At 42.4% G+C, this 20,881-nt stretch overlaps 2 protein-coding genes and 1 long non-coding RNA gene across 8 annotated transcripts in view; 1 reads left to right on the forward strand and 2 right to left on the reverse strand.

The window, feature by feature from the left end:
* SHISA6 (shisa family member 6) overlaps positions 1-20,881 on the reverse strand; it is a 413,188-nt gene that overhangs the window by 227,823 nt on the left and 164,484 nt on the right. The window lies entirely within an intron of this gene.
* The window catches only part of LOC143832692 (uncharacterized), a 237,413-nt gene that overhangs the window by 141,344 nt on the left and 75,188 nt on the right, over positions 1-20,881 (forward strand). The window lies entirely within an intron of this gene.
* LOC143832694 (uncharacterized) lies at positions 20,042-20,730 on the reverse strand. Its single transcript, XR_013229365.1, has 3 exons — positions 20,550-20,730; positions 20,357-20,464; positions 20,042-20,251 (listed from the first exon to the last, which is right to left on the reverse strand). It is a non-coding gene; the product is annotated as an uncharacterized LOC143832694 (long non-coding RNA).

A 20,881-nucleotide genomic window follows, 5' to 3' on the forward strand; every position in this document is an offset into this window, starting at 1 on the left:
CTGGGAGTGTGTGGTAATAGGAAAGTAGCTATCGGGGCTTCATTGCATACAGCTATGGTATAAAATATTGTTTGTTCCTTAATCTTACCATGGAACCAATATGTTTGTTCAGAACAGAGTTAATTTTTGTCTCGTATCTCTTCTTGCAGAAGAAGCGGTTTAGACAGGTAGGCCGTGAGGGAGAAATACTCAGGAAATCTTCTCTCCAGTTCTGCTCTCCAAGGTTGAGAGGAGGCGGATGTCTCACTGATACCATGACATTTCATCAGCCTCCATGTGCGGAATCATAATAGGTTAAAAGCCCCTCTAAAGTCTGTAGTTCAAATCTATAGTTCAAAATTCCATGTCTCAGAGATGCTTATCCACATTCTTCTTAATAACTTCCAATGAAGGTGATTTAATGACTTCTGTACAGCTTGTTCACAACATGTTTCATTGCCCAGATGTCCCCTTAGAGAACTCTTACTGAAATCAAACTGTTTCAGGATTACTTCAAAGTAAATTGTTTTAGGGATTACAGTCATGGTTCAGCATTTCCTAGATATTATTCCTAAACCTACCTGATCTCAGTTTAACTTGTTGCAGATGTGTTAAACTTTAGACTGAGGATGCCTAATTTCTTAGTAGATCTTGTTACATTATAAACTCTTATTTATATATATGCATGTACTGTCCATGACCTGGACAGCACAGGCTAGCCTGATCTCACCTGTCCAGACAAGCAAGTACCATGGTTAGTGCTTCAATGGGAGACCACCAAGGAGGTCCAGGATCACTAAGCAAAGGCAGGAAAAGATAATTCCCCTCTGTTGGTCTCTTGATTTGAAAACCTTATGGGAGCACCATAAATTGACTGAAACTTGATAACACTTTATATGCACACGTTGCCCAATACAGACTGGTATCCCCATACCTATGTGAGTCTGTGGCCAGTATTATACTATTAATATATATATACAGACTTGTCACTGATGAAAGAACTGAAAACAGAGATTACCTGAATTCCGTTTTGAAAGAAGTCCTAAAGAATAAAGAAACGAAAACCACAAAAATAGGACATTTTTCTTTATTTATCATATTTCCAGTGGATAGGTCTGTTTCTCTCTGTTTGCTTTAATTATTAGACCGTCCTTATACTCTTGTATGATAAAGTTAAATCCAGCCAAAAATGGAGGTCCTCTGATTGGTTTGTCATACAAAGAAGCAGTTGGCACATCACCTGGCTCTCAATGGGGCCCAATGAATACCAGTGACTTCTGTCAAGAACCTGGGCATGATTCTGGACACCTCCATTTCAGTGGAGGTCCAGATCATGAACGTCATTTGTCTGACATTTTTCTATCTGTGCCAGGCATGACAGCTTTTATCCTACCTCTCTGCATCGAACCTAGCTGCGGTGATCCATGCACTGGTCACCTCTAGCTTAGATTTTTGCAACTCACTCTACACAGGGCTTCCCTTGAGACTGCTCTGCAAACTCCAAATGGTTCAGAATGCAGCAGTGTGGGTCCTTATGGGCACCCAGTGGAAGGTACACATGATACCAGTGCTTGCCCTGCTGCTTTGGATCCAGATTGGAGACCAGATCAAGTTCAAGGTTTTGGTATTAACCTTCAGAGCCATACACAGTCAGAGACCAGCGTACCTATGAGACTGCCTTTTCCACTATGCCCCCCAAGGTAGCTCCACTGAAAGGAGGTGAAATTTGCCTCAACAATAGTCATGGTCTTTTGGGGCCCTGGGCCCTGGATAGTGCACTTTCAGTGCTTTTTAGCAGTAGATTTTCCTGTTCTGCACAGGAAAATCCGGCTGCCAAAGCACAGTGGAAGTGCATTATCCAATGTGTGCAGAATGAGCCCTGGCCTGGTGGAATGCTCTAAGAAAAGATCAGGGCCCTGCATGACCTTAACCAGTTCTGCAGGGCCTGCAAGACAGAGCTGTTCTCCTAGGCTTATGTTCAGGGCCCTGACACACATATAAGAAAAGTTGGCCATACCGCCATAAATTGAAAGTGAACTTCTTCTTAAGATTGGAAACCCTCATCTGCCAGTCAAGACCTAAATTAGTTGGCGTCCACAGAAGTAGAATGATTTTACCGTATTTATATTTGATTTTATAATTTTACGGATTTTTACTAACTGTTGCTACCTGCTCTTAGGATAGGAAGGGTGGGTTATAAAAATAAAGATGATGATGATGATTAAATGGGCAGTAAAGTCCTAGAATTAGTGCAGGGAAAGTTACTGGAGGAAGACAGTTATGAAATCTCCTGTGTTGTACCAACACCTGCATAGATGTCAGCATATGCTGTTCTGCAGCTTGTTAGACACCCTCACTGCACCCTGTTTATGATGCAGGCTTTGTAGCAGTACCAATCATTGCACTTTCCTGGTTGCCCCAATGTCACTGGAAAAAACTGCAGCATAAAAGAAGAAAGTAGACATGTCATCATTCTTTTCTTTAATGCAAAGCATTTAAATGCATTGCTGCAGTAGTGATGGGTATGTTTGAGTGAATACAGAAGGAGTCTTAAGGAGATGTTTTGCATGTGTAGCCTCTGCACAGAGCTCAGATAAGCTTGGCTGATCATTGGCTCTGCAGGTAATTTCATCTCCTCTTTATGACATAAGATTTTCCTCTAAGTATTAAAATGTCCCTTTCCACCAAGCAGTTGGATATATACTTAGTGACAGGATGTACTGGGGTTCCAGTAAACAAATATGCCAGGAGATTCCGTTTCCGTTTCTTTTTTTAATTGACAATTCCTTTGCGAAAGAAACTCAGATCAGCAAGCCTTACAAACCAATGCTTAGACTGAAGGTGCTTCTTCTTCTTCATATGCTCCAGTATCACTAAAATCATTGCCGGAAAGCTGCTGTGCTTTGCGTCAAAGAAGGACTGGTTACTTTCTCCAAGAATGATTTCCTAATGGATTTCTAGCTCAACAAAACTAATTTAACTTTCAACTCTGTCTCGGTGTGCCCACTGGCAAGCATGTCTGGCTTGGTGTGCACATTAGGAAGCCACAGATCCTGAGGTACGGCCCTATTAATCAAGTCTTTAACCACAAGTAGGTTTTGTTCTATTTACTGAGTGTCTGCACTCTATACAGTTTACCTCAACAGGGGTGGCATCAGTTAATGCGGTTCTTAATTGCTTGTTATTCAAATGGGATTTTCATTAGTCATTGGGACTAAGCACAGCATTATATGCTACACATCAAGAGAAAATGTCACTGTTCCAGGTACTACATTAGTGTATTTTGACTGACACACAACAACTGCACCAAAAATGAATCTTTTTGGAATTTCAGAAATAATTTCACAGCTCTGCAGTTGCAAGATGATCCACTTGGCAAATAACACAGACAATATCAGTCCATCAAAAGCTGAGAGGTAAGTTCCAAGGTAAGCATAGCATGGATGCCAGTCCCCAGGTAGGACCTGGGGATCCCCTGGAATTATAGCTCATCTCCAGACAAGAGGTCAGTATCCCTGGGGAAAATGGCTGCTTTGGGAGGGGGCATTATACTGGCAGTCCTGCAGAGTGTTCTCAATTTCAGTTATCACCAATCTTCCTACTTTTAAGATCAGCTTCATCCAGCCTGCCTTCAAGTTAAATGCCAAATAATCACTATCAACACAAAACAGTTTCCTTGGTTTTCAAGGGGAACACAAAGCAGGGGTTTAACAACATCCAGAATCCCTTTAACTCCATGCGTTATATTTTATCCAAGAACTACCCTGACGGCTTTAAAAGTCTGTGGAAATTAATAATGGTATATCCAACACAAACTTTGGTTTGTAAACCATGAACAGGACAAAATTTGTGATGAATTTTTCTTCATAGTTTGGCTCATGCCCACCCCTATGCATAACATAGCCATGTTAACAGCTTTAGGTTGTGGAAGTCTAAACCGTGAAGCTATTTCTGTTAGAGTAACTGCTGAGCTGAGCAAGCTGAGTTCCAAAGAGATTTTCAAGATTACAGGGCATTTAATCAGTAGTAACCTTTCCTGCCTTGTAAATTAGTTCATTTGATTTCACTCATTTATTGAAATTACTTTTATGTAAATATATATTTTTCTCTGCTTCCTTTCATCTTTCCTCCTTTGTTTAAGAACAAAAGTCACAATTAAAAGAATGATGAAGACACAATCAGATTCTGGCTTCCATTTATATAGGAGAACATTATTATCTCTCTGAGTGAATCAAGGGATTTTAATAGCAGGATTTCCAAAGATGAATTAAACATTTCTTAAAGCAACTCATATACCAAGTACTGAGACTATGATTGCATTGCTAGCCTTTCTACCTCAGCTCAGGTGAGAAAAAGAACAGGAAGCTAAAGAAAAAGAAGAAATCGGACAATCTATCAGGAACAAAACCATTCTCTTGGGAAGACATGGTGTGGTGAAGCCATAAAACAAGGCAAGACAGCCATTCTATACAATTAAAACTTTGTTCTGTTTGTTAAGGATTGAGAGAGGGATTGCTTCTGTTTCCCATCTCCCTTCTCCATTGAAGGAAAAAGAGAATGAAGAAGCCTGGGTAGAAAAATTGTAACAGAGACAGGCTACTCAGAAATGGCTGTAGAAAACAAAATAGGCCTACCTTAAATCCTATATCATGTCAAACTCCTGTTTATAGAATAATAGAAATCCTGGGCTAACTATATATACAAAACCATTTACACCAGAGTATAACAAACAATGTAAATACTTAGACCGTTTCTGCATGGAGGCACAAACCTCACAGTGCCTCCAGCTTACAAACATGGTTGTAAGCTGTGTGTGTGCAAGCCTTCTCCTGGGAGACCCCTCCCACATTTTCCCTCTGCCTCATTTTTGTCTTTTTGCCTCCCAATGAGTTTGCAAGGGAAAACAAGCTGAACTTCTCCCCCAGCTCCTTGGCTTGTCAATCACAGCAAGACACCAATCACAGCACAGAAGTTCTCTCATAGACTCTAACGTTCCCCCCCCCAAGCCCCGAAATTAATATATATTTTTAAAAGGCACTTCCGCATTGCTATGCAGTAATGCCATAACATAGAAGCATTTTAAATAAAAAAATTAACATTTCTGTGCAGCTATGGAGAAATGCCAGAACAATACATTATTCCCACCCCTCCTTTGGGATTCGTGGTGTTTCGGGCTCTGATTATGTCTGGGTAGATTTGTGAGAGGCTGGAAATGGCAACTGGACCCTGAAGAGTGATTTTGTGTAAGCAGTGGGCTTAAAAACAAAGTGCATGGATGCCTGGCTGATCAGGAGAGGGCTGCTAAACAAGGCCTTTCCCATTCATTCCCCACTGCCAGAAAACACAAATGAGACTGTGTTTTGCCTGGCTGATCCCAAAAAGACCATGGACACTTTACCAAAGATTTTTATTTTATCTTTGACAAAGTAGCTTTGCGGTCCTGCAGCAGTGCAGACTGTGCCATTTTTAAATAAAAAGACTATTCTCAGAGCAGGAAATGGAGAGGGGTCATGGGTGCAAGGACGGGAAAATGCTACAGAGACTTTTGTCATCTTTCATCCTCCATATGGGCTTTTTCCTGGTTGCTCCTGATGAGAAGCACGATAGGAGGTGGCAAATCTAGTTTTGGTGACTTTCCTGACCATTTTCGCATGAGGAATCTGCCTCTGGGCAGCCTCCACTTTCTGATGGGTTTCAGAGCCCCCTCCACATGATGTCATCTGCATCCCGAGGCTGTCCAGGGGCTGACTTGAGTTCTGGACAGATTTCCCTCAGGATGATGTCATGTGGAGGGGGCTCTAAAACCCGCCAACAACCAGAGGCTGTCCAGGGTCAGATTCCTCATGTGGAAACGGTCTTTAACATGGACATGTGAAACTTGTCATATACTGAGTTGAGGATATCAAAGACAGAGTTTATTCTGCAGTAGTTCTCCATTGTTTCAGGAAGAGAGAAGTCTTTCTTATCTCCTACTACTTGATTAGCGTAGTGGTTCAGAGTGCAGACTTCTAACTTGGCATGCTGGTTTTGATTCCACGCACCCTCACATGCAGCCAGCTGGGTGACTTGGGCTCACCACAACACTGATAAAGATGTTCAGGGCTCTCTCAGCCTCACCTACCTCACAGGGTGTCCCTTGTGGGGTGAGGAAAGGGAAGGTAATTGTAAGCTGTTTTGAGATGGAGAGAAAAGCAGCATAGAAGAACCAACTCTTCTTCTTCTTCTTCTTCTTCTTCTTCTTCTTCTTCTTCTTCTTCTTCTTCTTCTTCTTCTTCTTCTTCTTCTTCTTCTTCTTCTTCTTCTTCTTCTTCTTCTTCTTCTAGAAATGCTGGGGATGATCGGAATACAAAACGGATAGTCTACCACTGAGCCACAGTGTAAATTAGGGCACAGTTTAGAGGAGATTCAAAATATGTGCATTACCAAGGGCAGAAAGCAGGTTTTTAGAGAAGGCCCGTTGAAAAGGGGGGCGAATGGCAAGGATCTAAAAGGTTGGCCAATGGTGCAGAAATCCACACTGATTTTTGAAATGCAGGGAAGGTGGAAGGAGCAAAAGGCTGCATGGAACCGAGCTGAAGCCCAGTGGGCCACTGCTTTAGTATGGTGTGGATGGGCAAGCACAGCCCTACCCTGGATGTGTGTCCCACATGCTGGAGCCAACTGCTGCTGGATCCCACTGCAAACTAGACTATGTGCCCTGCAAGACAATGGGTGCATGGACAGCTATGCTGCTCCCTTCCCCATTCCTGAAGCCTACAAAGAGGCCCTGGGATAAGTCCGTGGTGTCTTACAACTGTTTTAAATCCATATATAACTTTATAATTGTATACAGACTTAGGGGTTGATAGAAATATTCTGAATACAAACATATACTTATTCCCTATCTACTTTTATAAAATACAAATACTTTTCCTTGCTATTACTTCATCTGCTTCACAATAGTTCTAGCTGAGAACTCATATTTCAGAGCTATCTTTTTGTCTGTTTCCCTTGGTGGTATAGGAGAAGTTTACATGGTATTGAAATTCAGCCCCAACTGGCATCACAATGGGATAGTTTAGAAATAAAAAGGAAGTAGACGCAATTGTTGCACTCACTGGGTGTTTTTTCTTTCTCTTGATTCGTACAATTGCACAGATGAAACAACAGTACTCTGTGAGAGAAGTATCCAAAAAAAAAAGAGTATCACTCAAAATGGAGAGTTAAAAGGGTGGTACTCTTGGGTGAACAATAAGAAGTAAGATAAATTTCTGTTTGAAATTATAGTTCTAAAGCTCCCCCCCCATTTCTGTCATTCTATAATCAAATTAAAAACTGTACAGCTGCTATGTGACCTATATGGAGTCTTTACATGTAATGAAGGGAAGGGCTGTGTGGAAATGTTCTGACATCGTATCCTCCATGGTTCCTCTATATATTTGTGAAATGGTCCTATGGGAGGAGCATGTCCCGGGTGACAGCGAGGGAATATGGGTCAATCAGGGTGCGGCCAGCACAGCTGGCCACACCCTGATTGGGCCGGCCCCTACTCCTGCCTCCCTCACGATGTGCCTATTATGGGGAGAGGAAGGGAAGGCAATTTGAAACTGCTGAGAGACACCTGAGGCCTGTTGGGTGCCTGTGGGCCATTCCCAGGTCTAATAAAGCTCTCAGCTCCACTTCCCTGACAGGATGACTGTTATGGAGAGAGGAAGGGAAGGTGATTTTAAACTGCTTAGAGACAACTGAGGCCTGCTGGGTGACTGTGGGCCATTCTCAGTTCACACAGAGCTCTCAGCCCCACTTCCCTGACAGGATGACTGTTATGGGAAGAGGAAGGGAAGGTGATTTTGAACTGCTTAGAGACACCTGAGGCCTGCTGGGTGACTGTGGAACATTCCCAGATTTCTTAGACCTCCCACAGCCCCACATCCATCACAGGTTGTCTATTGTGGGGAGATGAAGGGAAAAGGTGTTTGAAACTGCTCTGAGACGCCTTTGGGCAGTAAACAGCAGGGTACAAAATTCCATCTCATCTTCTTCTAAGTGGCAACAGTGACCGAAGCATGTGGGCACATAACATTATATCAACAGTAAAAACATGGAGACAGAAGGAGTAGGGTCACAGAACTGGGAGGAATTGGTTACCATGTAATGTACCTCTAAGAAGAATCTCCAGTCTGATTTTTCCTTCACATATCTGAAGACATGTCTCTTGAAAGTTCATCTGTAACCACTATGCCACAATTCCCAAAGGTCAGTCCTCTCCCACACTCAACTAACGTTCCAAACCACAGTTTCTTGACACCCATCTCTCCACATCCATGCCCTCATTTGTCACCACGCCACCACAACCCCTCCCTCACAACACTGGGGGGCTTTTTGCACGCCTTCAAAATAGCACAATGGTTGCCAATTGAAAACGCTACTGATTTGCTGTTTTGCACAACGTCGTCGACAATCTGCCACACACCTGAAACCAATCTGCAAAAAGCGCTTCCTTGTAGCGCTTTCAGGGAAATCCCCAAAAGTGGATTCACCCTCCGGAAAGCGATACAGTCCTGCAACCAATCTGCAACACTAGCGAAAAAGACCTGTGCGTTAACATTGTTGCGGTTTCTACAAAGTCCCTCCCCCTGGCTCTCTTCTCTGATCTTCCGGTGAAGCGATCGCCATTTTTTTTTTCTCCGAGCGAGCGGGGATAAATGCACCAGCGAGCCTCTTTCAGTTTAGAGGCTTCCCCGGCTTCAGTCCCTCCCCTTCAGTCACTAAGCACAAAGAACAGAGAAGCCCGTTTGCTGATGTTTTTTCCCTTTATTTTTTACACATTCAATTAGCCGAAAACCGTGAGAGGGGGGGGATTTTTTTTTTCACTCGGAGGGAGCGTGGCAACGATCAAACGACAGCTCAAACACACCAGGCAGCTGGATGGGTCTCTCCGTTGCAACGAATTAACACAGATTCGTTGCTATGGGTCTGTTTTTTTTTTTTAAACCTTTCTTAAAGGGAAAGGGGCTGTTTGGGAGCATGCTAACGGCTGCCCATTGGCTGCTTGACGGCCAGGGGCGGGACGAGCTCGGCAATAGCGCTTCCTTTCTAGCGATTTCTGCCGAGACCGGAAGCCTGTGGGAAACGCTACAAAACGCAACTGGATTCCACTACAAAGGCAGGTATGCATAACGACGAATTCCACTATTTTAAATGGCGATTTTTCATTCAGTGACCAATTTGCAACAAAGATCCCGGTGCGTAAAGCCCCACATATTCAGCCTCATGCCCTTACAGACTGGACAGCTCCTCCCCTTACTGTTCCCAGTGCCAAGCTCTTTCTATCTTAATCACTCTCTTTGCTCCCTCTCTCTTTGCTATTTCTCCCACTCTCCTCCTGCTAGCGTCCTTTGTATCTGCTACAACGGGCTTTAATTTTAGTATGTATATAAGATTATATATGCAAATCTCTGCGCTGGAAGTTTTATACATAATGAGAGAGAATGAGCGAAGCTTCCTAGTAGTTCCCAGTGCATGAAAAACCCAAACTCCATACTATATTAAATAAAAGCAAATTCCTTTAAGGTGCAGGTGTGTTGTTAAGCAACTGTCATTAAAAATACTATAACCACTACTGCTATGTCTAGTCTTCTTAGAGCCAGCTTGGTGTGAGAGCCAGCTTGGTTCCTCATTCCTTCACATGCAGCCAGTTGGGTGACCTTTGGCCACTTACAGTTCTCTCAGAGCTCTCTCAGTCTCACCTATTTCACAGGGTATCTGTTGTGGAGAGAGGAAAGGTAGGCCATTGTAAGCTGCTTTGAGACTCCTTTGGGTAGTAAAAGCAGGGTACAAAACCAGCTCTTCTTCTTAAAATATATTTTTTGGCCACAATAACACAGAAGACTGGTGTTGGGCAAATTTAGTGCCAATTGTATTAAAATTATTATTCCCATCAGCAAATTTAGGCTCCTCTTTGCAACAGTATCTCTTGACACTGGCATACAGTCAAGGCAGGAGCTCCTACCTCTGCCATTGGTCCAGTACCTCATCTGTATCTCACATTTTCCCATGCATATGTTCCTCTTAGGAGAGAGAAAATATGATTAGCATTTGGGAGCAATCCCACATGCCAGGCCTCTTGCTTGAACTCTCCGTCAAAGCTGTAGTTTTTCAGCTCAGTAAGATAACATGAGTTCACTCAGTTTTCTTACTGTGGGCAAGATTCACAGACATTTCACCTCCCACTAGGAGGAACATTTTCCCATTGCTTGTTCTTCTGGAAGACAAATATTTGTCTGATAAAAGAAAGTTCTTCTGCCTAAAGCAGGCTACCCTGCACAATGCTCTATAATGAACCATCAAGGCCAGGGAGGCCAAAACGGATTATGAATTTGAGAGAGAGAGATAAGACTTTAGGCTCTGCCATGTCTGGTGCAGTTGTGAGCATAACAACAGGATTTTTACTTGCATTTGATAGTGAAATTTCTCTTATTGATTTATATAAACATCAAGGAAAGCAAGGGCATTGCACTATTGAATAACAATGGTATTAAATGATTTAATTACATTGTGCAGCCGGATGCTATAGGCAGCCCTCTTTCCATTCAATAATATTGTTTAATGAGTTCTATTGTACTGGCTGGAATCTCCTCTCTGTTGCTGCACCCTTGCACTATGATGCCAGAAGCCCATCAGTCTAGTGGAAAGGGAGCAACTGATAAGATTAAAGCTTTCCAGAAATATGTACTACCCAACAAAGTTGCTACTTAGAAGCCATCTGAAAGCCAACATGGACATGATATTGGAGATTATTTTTACATGACTGAGTTCATTGCTCTGTTATAGTCATACGTTATTTGGGTGTTCTCCTCTGTTCCTGTGTGCAGTGTTGTTGCTCTGGATGAGGACTGTGGTGTGGTACAGAACAAGTCTCATTCCTAGGCTGCTACCCAGAACAGATATATGAACAGAATTCCATGCGACTGCCCAGTGTTTTATTCTTAGGCAACACATGCAAGCTAAGCAGCTTTAGGAGACAAGCTGTCTTGGAGGAGATGGATTATCTAGATCCATTTCAGTCTGGATTTAGGAATGGGATTAGATGGATGGAAGTGGTCCTTGTTGCCTTGAATGATGATCTTCATTGGGATAGTTACCAAGAGGACTGCATCAATGTTGAGTCTCCTGGAACTCATCAGCTTTCCATTCCATAATCAACTATGACATCCTTCCACAGAGGTTGACTGGGTTGATAGTGGGGAGCACTGTGCTTTAGTGGTCCTGGAAGTTCCAGAAAGTGGGGGGGGGGGCTCTTGCTTGGCTACATGAACTTTATGGTATGATGACCTCTTCCCATGTTGTTTAATATTTACATGAAACTACTAGAAAGGCTGGTTTGAGATGACACCTTGTCTCTAAAAGCAAGTTTTGATTGGTTTGTGGGAGTCCTGAACAAATGTTTCAAGAAGCTCAATCCAGACAATAATGATGACAAAGCTCTTCAAGGGTTAATGAATCAGCCAGTCCTGGAAGAAGGAGGTTCATAGCTTGGGAGTGCTGCTGGAGCTTCAGATCTCCTTTATGGCAAGTAGTACCTTTTGTTAGTTTTGGCTGGCATGCCAGCTGCAGTTATCTGTGCTCTATTTATATTCTGGTTAGATCACTATAATGTATGTTATATAGGGCTGCCTCTGAATACTGGTCAAAAACATCAGTTGAACAAAAATGCAGTTGTCATATCCTGTGCTGAAAAATATGCTCTGATTGCCCATTTGTTCCAGACACAATTAAAAATGCTGTTTCTTACTGTTAAGGCCATAAAAGGCTTGGGACTGGAGTCCTTAAAGGACTGCCCTTACTCTACAGCCTGTCAGTTAAGATCCTCTTTCTGAACTCTTTGTGACCCTGGCTGCGTAAGTGTGGTGACTGGCAACCACAAACAAGGCTTTTTTTAGTGATGGCACATTGCCATTGGAATGCCCTCTCCCTCGAAAATAAAGTGACCCAAACATTTTTCTTGTAACTAAGGCTTTTAACAGTCTATCTTCTTTTTTAAGTTGATCCACCTCTAGTCTGAGAGCTGCTTTGTAGATACCAGTTCAAGCTGTTTAATGGTGCTTAATGTCATGTTTTAGTATTGATAATTTTGTTGATTTTATTATTGTTCTGTATTTGTTTTTACTTTGTATAAAATTTGTGGAAGCACACAAATTTTGAAACAGACAAACAAGCAAATTTGCCAATTAAATTTCTTAACCTTAGAGGAACTGGCTTTAATGGATGCCCCCTAAGAGTTTCTGGGCCTTAAAAATGAGACCCCCGTAACTTCATTTGCAAGGGTAACTTTTGTGAAGAGGGCTAACCAGATACCAGAAGGTCTCCTATCAATAACACAGAAGACTGGTGTTGGGCAAATTTATTATGAGTTGACATGAACGTTGGACAGGCTTAGACTGGTGTGATAATTGCTTGCCTTAAGGGAGCGCTAATTAATGGATCCTCTAGTTCCAAATTTTAGTAGGTGTGATTTTCCTAAAGCAAGAATATTATATGTGTAATTCTATAACAAATGGTCAGGTTTTCAGTTCTGTTCAGTTCTGTTCTCTGAAAAGTGCTTTTCAAAACCACCCTTTTACCAATGTAGCTGACACCCAGTTCCTCAAAAAACACCTTTGCTTAACATCACAACAGCTCCTCCTGGGTCTTATCTGCACTCACATCCCCCCCCCCCACACTCTAACCTGCCAAATTCTGATCGATTTGAAGCTGGATCTTCCAACAGATCTGCGGGCTTCCTTTTTCCTGACCCAAAGCAGGTCCCTCTAAGTCTGTGCCTTATGCACTGTATTTTGTCCCAATTACTGGTTTCCTGTCTCCTTCCTGCTTGATTGGGGCTGGGGAAGCAGTGGTTGCATAAAGCTCTAGCTGGCATTGAAGGAGCACAAGGCTAGAGAGTGCTTTATTTCCTGCCTTTGTCTCCTGACTCAGACAGAGCAAGCCAGGGGAGGGGCAAGTGGAGCATGAGGCTGCTTGTTTATTTTTCTTTCCCTGCAGCAGGAGCAAGGGGGGTGGGTGGGTAGAATGTCACCATCAGGGGAGAACAGGGTGGGTGGGGAAAAAACTCCAAAAGGCAAACCACTTCTCACAGAGGAGTGGGCTTTTGAAGCACATTCATTTAAAAACAATCCCAAAAATGAAGGCAAAAATTAAACTTGCAAGGGAATGGCAACCAGTAACCCCAGTTTTCCTGCAGTCTTTGAAATTATGCCCTGACCGATCAGTGACAGACCTCCGCACTACATCAGCATTGGAGGTGCGGAAAAGCGAAAGTAGTTAATCCGGCAAAACGGCAACATCTACACTTGCAATACTGGAGCTTTTGGAGCATTTTTCTCAGATGTAGCGAGTTATATCCACTCCTGATTATTGCGGAAAAAAGGTAGTGTCACTGTGGACTCGATCATGGATGTTGCAGAGGAAAAATCTAAGGTGCCCAAAATCAAATGGAAATTGAAGTGTGTGTGTGTGTGGGGGGGGGTATTTGGGCTCAGAGAGGTTAAAAAGCCCAGTGCAGACTCGACCCTGGTTAGTCTCCTGTTGAAATTTGCATAAATGTCTCATATTTCTTTCTGCACAAAGAGGAGACCTGATATTTACCTTCTTGTAGAACAAGTCATCATGTTTAAGAAATAAAAAGTGAGATCATCATATATACATTAAGAAGCTTTTCAGATTGTTTGATTGATGACTGGCTTTAGAAGTCAACTAATCAATACCTGCAGCTGTAAAATGTTTGGAAGAAAGAAAACAGAACCTGTCATTTATGAATGTTGTCTGCCTTGTAAAGTAGCTCAAGTAGCAATGGTGACAATTACACATCACCAACTCCAGTGGAATGTACCGTTAACAAATATTGTCTTTGAATTGGAAAAATAGAATATAGGAGTGAAAATGATGGAGCATATTGTATACCACTCTTAGTGGAACATGATCTCCACAATGGTAAATAGCTACAAACACAAAGAACAGATAATTACGGAACATCCGATTGACCTCACAGGAAATGAAAGTAGGTTATAATGGCTCAGTGTGCCCCAGTTAGTTGCAACTGCACATTTTAATGAGTTTTGCATAATTTTGTGATGATTGACTCTTCAGCTCATTGGGATGCCAGCTATTTCCAATTACCTGCCAATTCAGAAACTAGACAATATGACATGTAAGTGAAAATGCCTGTATGCTAGGCAGGGAATTATACATTTAGATTGATGCACTCAAACTGGTTCTGAAAATTACAGTCAGCTCTTCACAAAAATATGGATGGTGGACTACAGGAACCAGGTATTTAGAAAAACAAAACAAAACCCCAGATACCTATCGCACCCAAAGAGTCTTTCTCAAATATCTTATGACCAGAACGACTGGGAGGCCTGGCCTAATTCTGAGTTATATTAAAGAATTAAAAACACACCAATAGTGTCTTGTCATGCACCTGCAATATTGCAAGTGCTCTCAACTAAGAGCTATGGGGTAAATGGAATTTATCTCAGTTTGATAGAACTGATCTAGTGGCAATGACAGCAGATTGTCAGGGAAAGACTGAAAGAAGAGGAGGGCATGTAGCGCCAAAAGTGACATCAATTCTAGAGCAAGTTATATCAGTGACAGGTGTTATAGGACTCAAAACAGGAGCCCCAAGAGTCAAGGGGAAATAGTAAGCCTTTCAAAGTGAATATCAGATCTCTTCTAAGGGTGAATACAGGTGACTAGGGAGAAATTCCTGTTTTTCCCCCAAAAATTCCAGATTTTTTTAAAATGTATTTGGTCCTGGACAGGGGCTTGGGGCAGTATCAAAGAAGCAGCTCCGCTCATGGCTCTGCATTTTTAGGATGTCCAGAGCAGAATTAGGGACACAAACATGATATTGCACTATTTTTTTCTGTACAAAGCCTGCTTCTTGCCTATCCTGAAAAGGCCAGTATATATCCTCCCCAACCTGACCCTGAGGTTTCTAAAGGTTAATTTTTCTTTATAAAGAGGGTTTTCCATCAAACACATTAGGCATTGGTGGTATTTTACAAAGCTTGTTTTTCTTCCAGCATAAGGTGACTAGATTTTAACATTGGTAAAGCGGGACACCCTTGACCAGGGGGGTTCTTGATTAAAAATCTGGTCTATATGGAGCAACAAAAAGTTTCATGGAACATAAAAATAGTATTGTAATATATATCTTTAAATTTCAACATAAGTACTATTTGCCAGGTACCCCCAGATGTCCCTCCAAAAGTGGGACAATCTGGTCACCTTATCCTAGCATGTTTTATACTAAATTGGATTTTAAAGCAGAACGATAGATATTCAGTCACATGTATTCACACACATGTACATTTCCACTGTACCTATTGCTTTGCTTCCTCCCCCCCCCCCCACTTTGCTTTGCTGCTGCCCTTTTAACTTTTGTGGATCAAAGGAGTAAAGGACTATGCATCATGCTAGCACATCAAAACTACAGCTCTCAGCTCACACAGATAATTAATGCCAATCAAATTGACTGGCAGTGTCAAGGAACCAGGGCAATTAACCTTCTGGACTGGGAGAACCTTAATTGTCAGCATTCTGCATTGGAAGTTCACATGGGTGAAAGATCAGGAGCTTTGTTGTGTGATGTGAACAACAAATACAGATACAGAATTCCTGCCTAGAAAACAAGCATGATTGTCTCTTTTGGAAACTTTAAACTGGACAAAACCAGGCTTTAGTCCCACCCACCCCCCCACTCCCATTTATCCCCAGATTAACAAACAAAATGCCTTCATTTGGTTGTCACTTAGGAATGTTTTGTGGACATAGTTTGAGTGAACAGAAATCCCATAGCAAACAGAAATCCCATAGCAAACACTATTCCGGATATTTAGCAATAGGCACCAGGTATGCTTATTGCAACTTCTTTTTAACCAAATCTATTATTGTTGTTGGTGAGTTTAAATTTGCAACAGAGCAAAGCACCTAGCACCTTTTCCACCCTGAAGGCATCACTCTGGGCTGTCGCCTGGGTTTTGCCTCGGGGCAAGTTGCCCCCTATCTTCCCAGCTCTGCATGGGGGAGCATTTTGCCCACTGCACCCTGTCCACCCTGGATGTGTGGTTCCACATGGCAGCCGGAGCAGCAAGGTTCCGCTATGCTGTGGGATGGTGTCACACCTTGGACACATGCTGTCAGCTACACAGCCAGCCCTGAAGAAGAAGGAAATGATATAGAGACCAACGTGATAGACATCTTGTGGATTATAGGTTTTGCAAGTACACGCCTATGCCAGAGGCTATCAGTTCAAATGCTGGATCAGATGTTCTGTTATGCCCTAGATAATTTGGGGATACAAAGCAAAGAAGCCACAGAAGGAGAAGAGGTAACAGCAAGTGATGTGGAAATGGGACTTAGCTGTAGCATGTACACATCCTGGACACAAGATTTTGTGTGTGGATGAAGAAGAAGAAGAAGAGTTGGTTCTTATATGCCGCTTTTCCCTACCCGAAGGAGGCTCAAAGCGGATTACAGTCGCCTTCCCATTCCTCTCCCCACAACAGACACCCTGTGGGGTGGGTGAGGCTGAGAGAGCCCTGATATCACTGCCCGGTCAGAACAGTTTTATCAGTGCCGTGGCGAGCCCAAGGACACCCAGCTGGTCGCATGTTGGGGAGCGCAGAATCGAACCCGGCATGCCAGATTAGAAGTCCGCACTCCTAACCACTACACCAAACTGGCTCTCTGTATCCAAACTGGATTTACTGTAAATACTGTATCCAAACTGGATCCAAACTGGATTTACTGTAAAACTAAAGTGGTAAGCAAGACTACTGTCACATAAAAATTATTTGCAATAAAATAATTTAAAGAGGGAGCCTGTGATATTTGCAAAAGGCGATATCCCACAAACCCCTAACCTCTAATTTCTCTCTTCTTCTCTGTTTCCTCTCCCCCAGCAGCCAGTTTCACTGTCTTCTCACCAGAACACTAATGAACTGGGTAGTGGAGGGTTGAAGCAGAAACCGTATTTTCCCTGTTGCTATCTTCTTCAAAGTTATTTATCACTGCCTCTGCTGCCCATCTAATGGGAGTGAAGATAGAGGGGGAAACCCCCATTATCAGTTGGGCCGCAGCAGCAGAAGTTTTGAAGCAGAAAGCCTGAAGGATGCGATTTCTGCCTCAATCCTCTTTGATCCCCTCTGATTTCTAACAGATTGGTGGCTCCAAGTGTTGCTGTTGCCTGCCACCCCCTTCTTCCTAACTCACTGTTATTCCTGTTTCCTGGTCATCCTCCTTTCCACACTGCTGTTCCTATATTTGTTCCTTACTATGACTTTCCTCCCTCAGTGGTTTCCTTAAGTTGTGACCTAGATAGTCCAGGCAAATCCAATCTCGTCAGTCTCCGAAGCTAAGTAGGGTTGACCCTTATTAGTATTTGGATGGGAGTCCTCCAAGGACCAATATGGTAATGACATGGAGCCAGGCAATGGCAAACAATTTCCAAACATCCCTTGCCTGGCTGCCAGATAATCTTAGGATCTCCTGGCTACTCTACATGTGACATACAATAAATAAACAAATAATATAGTTTCTTTAAAGAAATCTTTCCTCAGTGGTTTATTTTTTTAAAAATCTCTTTTCTAATCTCAAAATATATTTGCCATTGTTTTTTTCTTTGAAATTGTGAAGTCTATGAGACCTACATTTTTGAGGATTGAAAAGATTCCACTAAAAAAACTTTTTCAGATTTTTCTTATTCTACTAGATGTGCAGAAAAATCTCCTTTCTCTGTACATTGCTGCATTGTGTAGATTTTTTGGTTCACATTCTGGGGTCATGTTCAGAAATAAATCAATTGGTGCTGGCCTGAAGAGTCTGAAGCTTGTTAAAGAGACAGGTATTAAGCGACAATATTTGATACCTATGAAAAATAAAATTATTTTAAAGAGTACAGAAATGCTTATGCTTTCAGAGGGCAACCATGCTGGTCTGCAATAAAACAGATTCAAATCCAGTAATACCTTAGAGACCAACAAGATGTTCAGGACACAAGCTTTTGAGACTCAAAGCAGATGAAGGGAGCTTTGATTCTTGAAAGCTTATATAATGAAATACTTGTTGGTTTATAAAGTGTTAGTGGACTTGAATCGAACAGATATGCCTATATGAGACAATGCAAAAATTCCTCAGTTCAGTACATAATCATTCAAGAACACCTGAGTTCAAGTGAAGCCCACAGAAAACCACATTACTGCTGGTAAAGTATAGAACGATTCATTCCATGTTCTGATGTGCTAAAAGCATTGTACAAGCTGGCTTGGAAATATGGCTTAGAAAGCTTCCATACTTTCATCTTGGATTAAAATTTGGATTTTACATGAATTTGCAAACCTTCCTATAACCTTCAAAGTAAGAAAAAGTGTAAGGGCATGGTGGACCATTGTGGGGACAAGAAAGTGAAATTGTAGCAGATGATAAAGACAGGGTTGAACTGCTCAATTCCTAGGGCCTTTTCGCACGGGGATCTTTGTTGCTAATTGTTTGCGGAATGAAAAATCGCCATTTAAAATAGTGGAATTCGTCGTTATGCATACCTGCCTTTGTAGTGGAATCAGTTGCGTTTTTTAGCGTTTCCCACAGGCTTCCGGTCTCGGCAGAAATCGCTAGAAAGGAAGCGCTATTGCCAAGCTCGTCCCGCCCCTGGCCGTCAAGCAGCCAATGGGCAGCCGTTAGCATGCTCCCAAACAGCCCCTTTCCCTTTAAGAAAGGTTTTTTAAAAAAAAAAAACGACCCATAGCAACGAATCTAGGTAGATTCGTTGCTACGGAGAGACCCATCCAGCTGCCTAACGTGAGCTGTCGTTTGATTGTATGATCGTTTGCACGCTGCCTCGAGTGATAAAAAAAAAATCTCCCCCCCTCTCACGGGCCCGATTTTCGGCTGAATTTATGTGTAAAAAATAAAGGGACTTTATTTCAGCAAACGGGCTTTTCAGTGGTTTGTGCTTAGTGACTAAAGGTGAAGGACTGAAGCCAGGGAAGCCTCTAAACAGAAAGAGGCTCGCTGGTGCGTTTATCCCCGCTCGCTCGGAGAAAAAAAAATGGCGATCGCTTCGCCGGATGTTTGGAGGAGAGAGCCAGGGGGAGGGACTTTGAAGAACCAGCAACAATGGTAACGCACAGGTCTTTAGCGCTACTGTTGCAGATTGGTTGCAGGAGTGTATTGCTATCCGGAGGGTGAATCCACTTTTCTGGATTCCCCCGAAAGCGCTACAATGAAGCGCTTTTTGCGGGTCGGTTTCAGGATTGTTGCAGATTGTCTACGACGTCGTGGGTTATGGCAAATTAGTAGCGTTTCCAATTAGCAACCATTGTGCTATTTTGAAGCCGTGCGAAATGGCCCCTACTTCTCTGCAGTCTTCTCTTGAAAGGGAAATCATGCTCATTGTGGCAAAATCATATCATATGATGACTGATGGGAACTGCAGCTCAGGATCACTGTAGGGCTAGTCCATAGAGACCTAGTTTCATTAAAGGAAACTAAGTCCTCTGGACAAGATGAATTACATATGAGGGTACTAAAAGAACTTGCAGTTGTAATTTCTGAAACTCTGTCCATTATTTTTAACAATTCATGGAGAATAGGTGAAGTGCCAGAAGATTGGAGGCGGGAAGATGTTGTCTTCATCTTCAAGAAGGTGGAAAAAGAGGACTCAGATAACTACCAATCGGCTTGACATCTATAGCTGGCAAACTTAGAACAAATCATCAAACAGTCGGTCCTTGAGCAGCTAGAGTAGATGGCTGTGATTACTAAGAGTCAGCATGGCTCTGTCCATTAGAACACTGGAGGTGGGAAAATGTTGTCTTCAAGATCTTCAAGAAGGGGGAAAAGGAAGATTTGGGTAACTACTGACCTGTCAGCTAGACATCTATAGCTGGCAAAATTATAGAACAAATCATCAAACAGTCTGTCCTTGAGAAGCTAGAACAGATGGCTGTGATTACTACGAGTCAGCATAGCTTTCTCAAGAACAAGAAATAAGTAAACACACCACAAAGAAATGTCAAATATCAAAATAATTATACAAACAGAACAGATATACAGATAATCTTACAATTAGAAAAGGTATACAAAAGGTGCACAATTAACAATCTTCTATATTCTTTATACAAACTCAATCTGTAATACAAATTAACAGTAACTCCCACTTTGTGGATACTCCCAACAGGACCCAGGAGCTCAGCTTGTTTCCCAATAGCTTCTGCCAGGGAGCAAACAGCTACAAAGAATAATAATAAAACCCAGTTATATTCAAAGCAGGATGGAACAACATAGTATAGAAAATAGTAATATGATACCAATTGTTTGATTTGTTATTAAATACCTGACTAAAGTTTTTCTTTTAATAGGAAGTGGATTATAATTTGTGTAGAAGAAGGAATACAAGTCCTTTGCTGGTTGTCAGAGCCAAAAACAGTTCATGAGAAAGCTTCTAAGAGGCAAAGAGACAAATACTCAAGATGTAAAGTAGGGTCATGGGGCAATTGGATTATTTGAAAAAGAAAAAAAATACTTACTACTCTCCAGCCAACAAAAGGTTTCTACATGGGCTACCAAATAAGACATCATGTCTATCAAGAACTCCCAGCACTGGCATTCTCTGGGCAGGGTGTGTGTTGGCATGGCAACAGGGGGCGTGGCTGGGCTAGGCGTCAGTTAAACGGATGGCCTGACATTGCTCGGCCTCTTTTCCCCATCTTTTCCCCATCTTTTCCCCCTCTTTTCCCCCTCGGCCCAAAGACGCGTCGCTCGGTGGGAGGAGCCGTTTTTCTGGCCCAACCACCTCACGACGTCAGGGAAGCCCAGCAATTTTATTTTAGTTTAATTTTTGAGAGAAAAGGGATGCTAG

This window comes from Paroedura picta, chromosome 3 (assembly GCF_049243985.1).
Source record: "Paroedura picta isolate Pp20150507F chromosome 3, Ppicta_v3.0, whole genome shotgun sequence".
Classification (NCBI taxonomy): domain Eukaryota; kingdom Metazoa; phylum Chordata; class Lepidosauria; order Squamata; family Gekkonidae; genus Paroedura; species Paroedura picta.